At 30.5% G+C, this 11,322-nt stretch overlaps 1 long non-coding RNA gene across 2 annotated transcripts; it reads left to right on the top strand.

The window, feature by feature from the left end:
- The first annotated feature begins 3,834 nt into the window (after positions 1 to 3,834).
- LOC129809795 (uncharacterized) lies at positions 3,835 to 5,482 on the top strand. 2 transcript variants are annotated; one of them, XR_008752677.1, is made up of 3 exons: positions 3,835 to 4,183; positions 4,373 to 4,512; positions 4,775 to 5,176. It is a non-coding gene; the product is annotated as an uncharacterized LOC129809795 (long non-coding RNA). The 2 variants fall into 2 exon arrangements; XR_008752676.1 differs by adding an exon at positions 5,286 to 5,482 and having other exon boundaries at positions 3,844 to 4,512; positions 4,775 to 4,926.
- The last annotated feature ends 5,840 nt before the right edge of the window (positions 5,483 to 11,322 follow it).

Here is an 11,322-nt window from a genome sequence, read left to right on the forward strand (position 1 = left end):
AAAGTGAGTAATAATAAGGTGATCATGAGGAAAAAGAAATGCTGAATGTATTCTTTTTATAACATTGCCTAAAATAATCGAGTTTGGATCTTTTCAAATGGGTGGCGAGAAGTGGTTACAAAACTGGCGAAAATGGTGACGAAGTGGTTATTTTTGCATTGTTAATAAAAATTAGTTTTTAAATAGTCCAGCTTTAAATTCTAAATTGTTTTCACAAATCTAGAGCCAATACATCTAAGTAGTTTTGTGTCATAAGCTTTACAAAAACGTTCTCATGGATCCGAGTAGTTTTTTAGTGAAGGAAAATGCATTTTATGCTATAGAATAATATTCCAAAACGATGTTCTTAAACCAAAAAGGTCTTTTTAGACTTTATACTTAATAAATCTTATTTTATCCTGATTTTGATGAATTAAAGTGGTTCAGATAGCCCATAATTTTCATTAGTTTTATTAGATAACCAAATATTAGCTCTTTTTCTTTTAAGGAAAGAGATCAAAATCAGCTTCAGTTTTTTTTTTTGAAACTTCCTTGGAAAGACTTAAAGAAACTTTCTGTTTAACATTCATTATAAATCCATTTCCACTTCATTTTTTATGATTTTAAATTATTATCAAAGACGAGAACATCTTCATGAAAAATTCTCAAAGACGTTTAAAATATTTTCAAATTTACTTTTAGCTGAGTTTTTTGTGTGGAAATTCCGATAAAGAAATCAAAAATATTTTTTATATGTTTTTAAAAATAAAAATTTTTATTATTTAAATTAAAAATTTCTCGGCGGATTTCATACGCTGAAAGCTCTTTACAGCCATTAAGACTTTTCCTTTAAGCAAATAGCGATAAATTATCTAAAAATGAAACAGAAAATGCTTTTTGTTTTAGAGTTACTTTTTAAAAGCTTTTTGTTCAAAATTCAACTGTAACCATTCTAATCTTATTTTGATTATTTTGGAATCTGATATAGAGAACTCCAGCTAGATATCCCCTAAAACTTCTTCCAAGACGACACAGCTTCCTTTTGATCAAAATTTCCTCAAACTTCTCTTAAAAACCTATTTTGAAAATTAAAGAAAATTAGAATTTGCGCAACGCTTTTAATATCATTAAATGATTTTGGGCTTTTTTAAAAGCCCATAAGATCCAACAAAAGACATTTCAAAACAGAAAAAGCGGCTTGAGTGAAAATGTACTTCAGGTGAACTAAATCTTAGTGTTCTTGAATTATTTTTGGTTTTATACTTTTAGTTCTTGAATTTTTAAAATTAATTAAAATCGAGGAGCAAATTCAAACTTTAAAAGCAGCATTACTAAAGAAGCTGAATGAATAAAATTAAGTGTCTTACGAGACAAAAGAAACATAGGGGAAACTGGGGCACTACCAAACACGAGGTAGCAACAAACACTGCGATTTTTAATCGGATATTAGATTTCAAAGGACAAAATCTGTATAAATTCGTAGGCATTACATCAGGGATGCTTGACCAGATTCCCTTACATAACTGTTTAGGAGATGATTAAGTATATCCAGCGAGTGAAGCGTGAGTAGATCGCGCTGATAAGCACCCAAATTTAATCGTGGAGTGAAAGACTTATTTATCATCTAGGGTAAAGTGATATAATTTGGAATTAGTGTTACAAGTTGGACAATTCGCCGGCACAAGTTGGACATGGCTTTTTTCTTGATAAATACAGTACAAAATTTGTTTTTAAGCACGAGGAACCAAATTATAAAACTAAAGCAATAAAAATATACAAATAAAAATGAAGTACTAAATTTATCAAGACAAAAAGCCCTGTCCAAATTGTACCATTGTCCAACTTGTACCACTGTCCAACTTGTACCACTTTACCCTACCCTTACCAATCATATGTTAGAAATTAAATATTTAAATGTTTAGGTATATTTATTATTAATTTATATTTATATACTGAGAGAAATCCGAAAAAGTTAAAGTAACATTCCGGAAATGTTAATTTTACCCTGCAATATTGATCCGAAATCGGTGTAAATATTACCCTTTTTGGGTGTATTAGGGGTTAAAGGTACCCTTTTCACGTTAATTTTACCCTTAATAAGGTGTAAAATTAACATTAAAAAACTTTCAACTTCTTCTAGTGACAGAATATATGATCTCATCCAATATTTTTACATCTAAAAAGTGTTAAACTTCTAAGGAAAAAATATTAATCGCACCCTCTTTTTTTCTCATTGTAATTTGTAAACGTCCAGTAATAATTTAAATACTTCTCTTTTGAATACTGTTTACCTATATCGACTTAGACCTTGGAAAAATAATTTTTTTCATAGCTTTTTAAGTAAATCAAGAACAGTACACCGAGAAAAATGGAATTTATTTAAATAGAATATTTTACATTTAATGTTAAAAATTCTGGGTAAATATTCGAATCAATTGACTTTTCTTTCAATACAAACGAAATAATTTTGATTTTGAAAGTAATCACAATAATTTCAAATATTTTTGCATTCATATGGAGAATGAATAATTTTTCTTTTAGCGCGAATGTTTAAATATTTGAAATAAATACCTCTGCTTTTGAATCAAAGATAATATATGGTAAAAATAACAATTATACATTGAAAATGAAAAACTACACATTTATATTAAATGTGCAACGTTGTGTTGTCAAAAATAAAATTTTACTTTTGATTTAAAAGTACTGTTTTATGAAATCAAATGCAACAAGCATTTATTTAATGGGTAAAATTTAATATTGACATTTTTGTATACATCTTAATATTATCTGTATTTATTTCAAATGAAAAAGACTTCTTAAACAATTGTTTCAAAATTTTATTTCAAATGATTTTTTTCTATCTCAACATTAAATGACCAGGTATTAAATTGAATTGTGAGAAACTTTTCTGTATAAAATATGCATTTCATTTAAATGTAAAAATGAAATAACTTTGAGTAAATATTTGATACGAATGGTTTTTGTCGTTAAATATAAATAACAGCGGTTTTTACATTTACTGCAGTCGTCATAATTTGAAAAATTATTCATTTAAATTAGGGTGAAAATTAAATTCCTTTCATCATAAATATCAATACTTTTTAAGTGAATAACTACTTATTCTAATCGAATACAATATGTAAAAATAATTACATTTTATTATTTAAACTTAAACTTTAGCTAAATGAAACAACATGTCATTTGCAACTAATTTCACATTTTCGTAAAAACCCTCTTTTTTGTTTTCTCTATAGCTTGGTCTCTATGGCATCGATCACGCTCAAATTTCAGTATGTTATAGCTGGGCCTTAGAGCTTCGACTAAAAAAAAACGCAAAACGTCCCGGGCTAGAGTCAAATTATTTTTCTTTAAATGGTTATAGCTCCGTTTCTAACTGTCATAATTTGATCAATGAGGGCGTTTTGGTAAACTTTCGTGAAATGCCGATCTCCTTTTAACATCATAAGTTCGTAAAACTACAGCTAGGGGTGCTATAATTAAAAAGAAAACTTTCCAATTTTCTAAGTTAATTAGCTCCGGCTCTATAGCACGGATCGGGCTGAAATTTTGGTAGAGGGAGCGGATTGAGCTAAAAATTCTTCATGAATCTCTCTTAAACATGCCTAAGAAACTTACTTATGTTATAAAGAATAAGGTAAATACCAATTATTAAAGCATTCTTATTGATTAGGTTTTTTAAATTTTCATTTTAAAAAAATTGAATGAATTTCGCTCTAAATCATCCAAAAATTTAATATTTGGCTGACGTACACGCACGAACGCAAATACACGAGGGTCAGTGTATTGTGTTCTTCAAATGACGTGATTTGCATAAAATAAATAATATTAGTTTCTATATGCATTGATTATAACAATAATTAATTTGAATGAAATTTATATTTATTTAGAATGAAAAACCAATCAAATCTAATACTATTTTTTGAATCAATAGCATAAGTATTTGAAAAAAAGGAAATTACATTCAGATCTATGACTGATTCTATCAGTACGGAAAACATTAAAACGAGTCAGTCTTGAAGAAACCGCTGAGTTGAAAAGTTGTCACACAAATTATTTCCAATCTATTTGAAAATGAAAAAAAACTAAAAAAATGTTAGAGTGAATAAGTAAACTTATAAAGTGGCAAAAATCATCAAGTGATCGACAAAGAAATTTGATAAAGTGTTGGAAATCGTTAGATTGGGTAAGTAAAAAAATGTTTGCCAGAAAAGTATTAATCATATTCGGTAAATTAAATTAAATTTATTTCTTCTTTTAAGCTAAAATGGAATGTCAAACTTTTTATTATTTTATTTAAATTTAAAATTCGTCGTAAGAATTTTTTATTATTTAATACTTTACTAACGATTTGTAATTTTCAATATTTTTCAAGTTCAATCGATCATCCTGATTGCAAGTCATTGTTGATTGGAAACGTCCGTGAGCAGAAGCTGGAAAATTATCACCATATCTGTTTTATCGAACTACTTTTCTTCAAAAATTCCATCTAGGAGAGACCTAAATAGTATCAAGGTAAGAAAATTGATTTTTTTTGTAGTGCAATAAGAATTACATAATCTGTGAAAGTTAGCATTGATCTTTACAAAGAAATATTGGACCTCGCATAATTTTTTTATTATAAAAATGTTAATTATATCAACTTATTTATGTTGAGTATGTATTTTCAATTATCGCTTTGGAAAATATCATACTGGAAAAGTTTTTAATTTCATTTTTATTTTTATTCTTTCTTTTATCAATCGTGGTAACCGTTGAATCCGTTCACTGGGCAAAGGACAATCATTGTCTTTTCCATGGAATTGGAAAAGTGATTCGCAGATAGCAGCAGAACTCAGAGCAAACAGTAAAGGCCGTAAATCTGCAAAACACAACTTAGAAAAGTGAGCGCTGTAATAAAAGTAGACGAGGAGCACTACCACTGATCAAGTAAGTTACATTGAATTATTAAAAATTATTAACCGCCATTGGTGAAAAATAAATACTGTAGCCCTACAATTATTACCTGGAATTATAATTATCACCAGAATAAAAAACGAAATTCTACTAAAGTTTTGAGAAAACAAGATTCTATAATCAAAATTAAATTTTTTATGATTAACATAAAAGGACATCATATTATACGTATAAGTTTTTTCGAGACTTATTGTTGGGTTCTTTTAAAGATTATGGGATAGGACTATAATTATTTCCACCACTCTATTTTCAATAGCTATTTCCGCTATTTCAATAGACACCATATAGATTCAGATTTTTAATTCTATTTAATTTTATTTTCTGTCTTTCAGATTTCATTATGTTATCGTTTATCTTTACGGGGCAAAAGACAATCAGTCTTTTGAAGTATCTTATTTCTTCTGAAACTGGTAAACACAATTGGGAGAAAGCAGAGGAGCATACATCCAAAAGCTGAGAAGAAGACTTCACGAAACTACTAGAAAGTCGTGCAACACCCCATAGAAATTAATGTAATACAATTTTATTGTGAATACACATTATTTATTTCAAATAAATTTATTTTTGAAATCATAGCAAGAGTTTTTTAAATATACCCTGGTGCTGTTATATCTACCCGAGAATATTATTTGATTTAATGTGGAGGAATATCAAAGCAAACATATTTGCCATTGAATCTATGGTAAAGAACATTTAAATATACCAAGGAAATTTTTAATTTTACCCATTGTGTATTTAAATTAATGGTAAATCGTGGTTAAAACAAATATTTCTACTATTGAAACTATGGTAGTGTTACCCAGAAATTTTTGATTCTACCCATGAAAGTGTTTAAAATCCACTTTAGAAACAAAGTGCAAATGTATTTGATTTAAAAGACATGTTTTCTTTTCAAATACAGTGCCATTCAAAATAAATACAAATATATTTGTTGTGGCTATGATTACTGCCTTTCAGATCAAATGTAAAAATATTTGAAGTAAAAGTCGTCTGTATTCAAATCAAATAAAACATTAGAAACAAATGTATTTTACCATTGGCTGACGAAAAAAATATATTTTTTTGATTTTACCCAGAAAAACATTAATACTACCCATAAAATTTTTCTCGGTGTATATGAAATTTAAACAAACATTTTATATTTGAAAATTTAGTTCTAAGTAAAATTTCGTCGTAATGACATTTATCAAACTAGTTTTTCTTCTATTTTGATTATAATTTTCACTTTGCGATGATTTTTTCAATTTTATTTTGCAGCTAGATTACATCACAACCGTTATTATAATTAATTACTAAAGTATGACACTTTGCTTAGAATACCCCTCTAGATAATTTGAGGTGTCGTTGCTTAAGTAAACTCCTCGATCTTGTTTGTTTATCTTCGATCTTAGAAAATTCTCTCTCTGGGTGTCATGAGAAAAATCATAGTCGCGACAGAAAATTATGAATGCAGCAAGAAAACCAGTTTATGACTCATTATTCCCTGTGCCAATGTTTTTTTTCTCTATAACTTGAGATGAGTGAGTGGCAAAATCGCGCATTGTACGCACGATAAAACCACTCTTATCATCATGGTGATCAGTGGCAACACTTTTAATACCTATCATCAAACTATATTTTGATACACACATGACACCTCTTTATTGAAATAATTGAGGTGTATTGAGCTCCGGTAGGGGTGTCAGGGGGGCGGCTGAAGATGCTTTTAAGTGCTGAATTGGACGACACTTCAGCATCTAATAGCACACAATCTATTCAGTTAATCGGCTAAGATATCGCACACAACTAGAGGGAAAGATTGCAACAAATTGCAAAAAGGATCGTATAAACATCACCATTTATAACTGCAAAAACAAGCTAATATAAATGGAACTGACACCTGTTAGATTCACTTTAATACCTCCTTTCCTCATCTCACATCTCCATCTAACTCTTTTGCACTACCACCATGAGCTTCTATCTCTAGCATAAAAATTGATGCTGAGAAAATTCCGAGACTTTTGTCATATTTTACAACACTAATTACTGCCACTTCACAACGTCTAACAACAAATAACTCTGAAGTACTTCTTGAAATTGTCCAAAGAGGATTTTCTTGGCCAATCTCTCTACGATCGCCTATCTCTATCACAAAGTATTTATTGTATTAGATGAAGAAATTCCAGGGATCAAAATTATAAAATAAATTTGTCAACACATCATCTATAGTAATTTCGAAATAATCAACAATTTATTGGTGAAATCCTCTTTATAGAATCAATTTATCTCTTTCACTTTGCATTTAAAATCCAGAGAATTTTGCCACAGAAAAACGGAAGCAAGCAATAATTTACTTTAATAACTATATTTACATTGGAAAGTCGAGGAAGACTCAAGTAAAAAAAGAAGTCAGACCATTTGCGGACTTTTCGTAGGAGGGCAAAATAGAGCCAATTTAGAATCAAGGAACTTGGTAAGAGGTTGCAACAGAGACAAGACAAACCAACAGCTTTGGTCCCCGAAGGCATGTAGAATAAATTAATTTAACATCTTGTATTGAAGGTAATAAAACATTGGTACTGCTAAAAGTAAATAGAGACATCTTAAGAAATTCCACGGTGCTCTTATCAATTAGAACTTTTGCAATTTTGCAGCAGACAACTTCAACGGCAATTACCTAAAATAAATGCTCACATTTTATTGAGAATTGCACGAATTGCATCCAGTTGAAGTACACACAGGTTGCGGAACATTGTCCAAGAATAATTAAGCAAACTTTTCAATGGTTTTCATACGTGAGTACATATTTTAAAACATTCGCGAGCTATGTACTTATTCGTCAAAACCTTTCCTTTATTTAGTTGAAGTGAATACAATCTAAAACTTTAAGAGAAAATTTAGAATCCAATTGTTTTCCATTTGTACATTTTATACTATTTTGCAAAGAAATTTTATGAATGATCGTACATGTACCATTTATGAGTAACAACATTTTACTATGTACAAATTGAGTCATTTAAGCGTTATTAGTACGTCAATGAAATGACTTGGGGAAGCCTGGAGCTTCAAGCCACTTTCTTGCGGTGTTATCACATTTGCTCATTAAAATTTTACTGCGATTCACATTAATTGTCACCAATGTGCGTGCCAACGTGTGATTTGTATTTCGAAATCACGCATTATTTATCGTTTGATCTATTCGTTGATAAAAAGGTGGACTTGGTCAGCAAAAATTGAAATCAATAATTAATTAATAATATAAGTCGATTTTTGCGGACCAAGTCCTTCTTTTTGTTAATTAGAATAAACTCTTTCCCATTTTCCTTTATTTCCTTTACTGTATCTGACCTATTTTTTAGGAAATATGTGACCTAATTTTAGCTATTAAAATATTGCCCTAGATAGGTCAGATTCATTAAAGGAATATTGGAGAAATACGAAGTGTTTGACGCCAGTGTGTGTGCGAAGTGCGAAGCCTGAAAACCTTCCCCTATTGTACCACTTCACCGAGAAAAGAATGTGAATCCCACTAAGATTTTAATGAGCAAGTGTGATACCAAAGTTACCATAATATTTACGTTATATTTACACTGGTAAAAATGAAAGGATCACCGGGGATCCTTTGAAAGGCACACTGTTTTGATACCTATTTAACTCCGGAATAAACGCTTAAAAATAATAAAAAAGTCATCTTTGGTGTTCACTCAGATGAGAGAAATATGATATGAATAATAACTTTACGATAAAACATAATCTATCGTGATTAATGTGCATACAAAATTTCAAAAGATACAAGTGAACCTTTCAAATGACCAAATATGATTTATTTCTTCTGAAAAGGGTCGGTGCAATTTGACCCTTTTATTTTTACCAGTGTACCGGACATAATTACGTCAAATTGAGAAAACGACAAATTCAGGCATTTGATAATTTTTCTTATAGAACTTACGTAGTTTGCTCAATGTAAAATTTATGTCAGTAAAACGTAATGTTTTAGATTTGAGAATACTACTTTATTTGTCTATCCGTTTTATTCTATCATCATTAGGGGAATGTGGGCATGGTTCGCACAGAGTGAACCTTCAAACGATGCGAATTTTCACTTTGTTTGCAAAGAGCTGACTTATCATTTCTCATCTCGTCTCATGAGGTTAATATATCTATCTTATGGCTAAGAAATGACGAACTAGCTTCTTGCAAATAAAGAGAAAATTTGCGTCGTTTGAAGGTTCACTTTGTGCGAACCATGCCAACATTCCCCTCCTACATCTTCCTGCAAAAGATTTTTATACTGAATTTAAATATATATCGCGACTTGTCAGAATATAAGTCAAATAACTCGATTTTCTGCAAAATTCGTTTTTTTTCGCTTTTCGGGTACTTCATGATCCCCTGTACCTTCCCTGTAAATATTATATCAAAAAGTTAATTATTCCAAAACTTATAGGAGTCTCAAATCTTAAAAATCCTACACTAAGCATATAAAATCTCAGTTTGAAATCTCTCTTCTGTAAAGTTGGCCTTTCGTGAGTTATTTGTTTTATATTATGAGCTGTCGATATACATAAATATCCTTGTAAATATCTTTCATTATCGACATTATATTCATTTTTGTGATTATATATAAATAGGTCAAACAAAAAGTTTTGAGGTTATTTGAGCTTTATCTTGAAAATAAAATTAACACAGTTAGAATTATCAGATTTAGATAAAATACGCGCCGTTTTGTTCAATAATAATAATAATAATAATAATAATAATATTTATTATTATTATATAACTGCTTTTGAGCTAGTGCTCTTGCAAGCATATTTAAAGGTCCACAGATTTTCGCTGGCTTCTTCTTTTCCTTATTTATTTATTTATTTTTCTTTCTTTCAATACTCTGTAAATTTCGTGCTTGGCATTTTAATGATTTTGCGGAAAGCTTTGTCCAGACTTGTCAATTCTTTCATTCAAGATTAGTGTTCATCTCGCTTTTCTTTTTATCATGGGATCTTGCCCCAAATGGCTTACATCTCAGTAAGAGCTAGCCATTTTTTAACCTCTCACAATACTGCAAAGCAGTACAATTTCAACAGAGCAAAATCTTCTGTTTTTGTTTTTTTTTTCTTTTTTTATTGGAATTTTGTGTATTCAAAGAAAAGTTCACACATGTTTTTTACATGACTGACATATACAACCTGAGAAAGAGCTCTTCAATCGTTTTGCTCTGGAGGTTGGTCACCAACGCTAAGACGGCGGTGGACGCTGAAAACTACACGGGATCTCAGTTAAACGAAACTGTACTTCGAAGTCATTGTTGATGAATAAATTTATCTTATCTTAGAGAGTTTATAAATTTCATATTTGAGTAATAGCGGCCACCGCCGTCTTAGCGTTGGTCCATTTTGTTTTATCGTCTATTTTGATTTCAATTTCATAATTCCACGAATGAAGAAGTCCTCGTCCTTACGCGTAAAAAAACCTTGACTAGCTCATTTTTACAAGTCTCTTTTAAGGATAGTTTTGTACAATCAAAGAAAAAATTGCAAGAGCTTGAAATTGTGATAATTGCTTAGTGTCCGGTCTGAAATATACGGCAGGTCCGACAGGACCTCCCATTCAAGCTCTCGGATCTTCTGGAGCGTCGTTAAAAAATGTGCGACCTAGCGTTGTCTCATTGCAACACAACACCCTTCCTATTGTTCAATTTTGGGTACTTGTACCTTGTAGTAGATCGCTTGCTTCAGGTAGGAGAATTCTGTAACGATATGACAATGTCATTTGACAAATTTTCATAATAAATTCGGGAGAGATTAATATTAAATTTATATGTCGTGTAATATTGCCTAATTAAAACATCTCACAAAAAGGCCTCAGAACTTTTTACTTGACCTATTACATATTGTATAGAATTTCCATTCTATAAGACCTCTTAAAAATAAGAGACAAAAGACGGTTCGATTTTGAATATGCATGGAGGGAGAGAGAAGGAGGAAAAAGTGGTGAATAGGATCAGCTGGAAAGAAAGTAGGGGAATGAGCGGGAACTTGTCTGGGCATTTCGTAAGAGACTTGAAAATCAAAGAGACGTGAGGAGAAGTGTATTAGATTTATTTGTGAAATTATTGTAGAAATATTAACTTTAAAATACAGAAAAACGACAGTGACGTAGAGTTAAACTGTGTTCAGTCTAGTAGTGGAGAAATTGGTGGAAATAAATAATTGGTGAAGGTGAAAATTGTGTTTCACTGCCTCAGTGGATTTGGTGAAGGGCATTTGGCGGTCATCGAGGAAACGTCTTCTGGAAAAGCCAGCCGCCTACGTTCCCGATCACTGTTGAGGACATTTGCTAAAGGAATGTATATTTCCAGGTAATTCTCCACATCAGTGGTCCTACGTTCCGGAT

This window comes from Phlebotomus papatasi, chromosome 1, assembly GCF_024763615.1.
Source record: "Phlebotomus papatasi isolate M1 chromosome 1, Ppap_2.1, whole genome shotgun sequence".
Taxonomy (NCBI): domain Eukaryota; kingdom Metazoa; phylum Arthropoda; class Insecta; order Diptera; family Psychodidae; genus Phlebotomus; species Phlebotomus papatasi.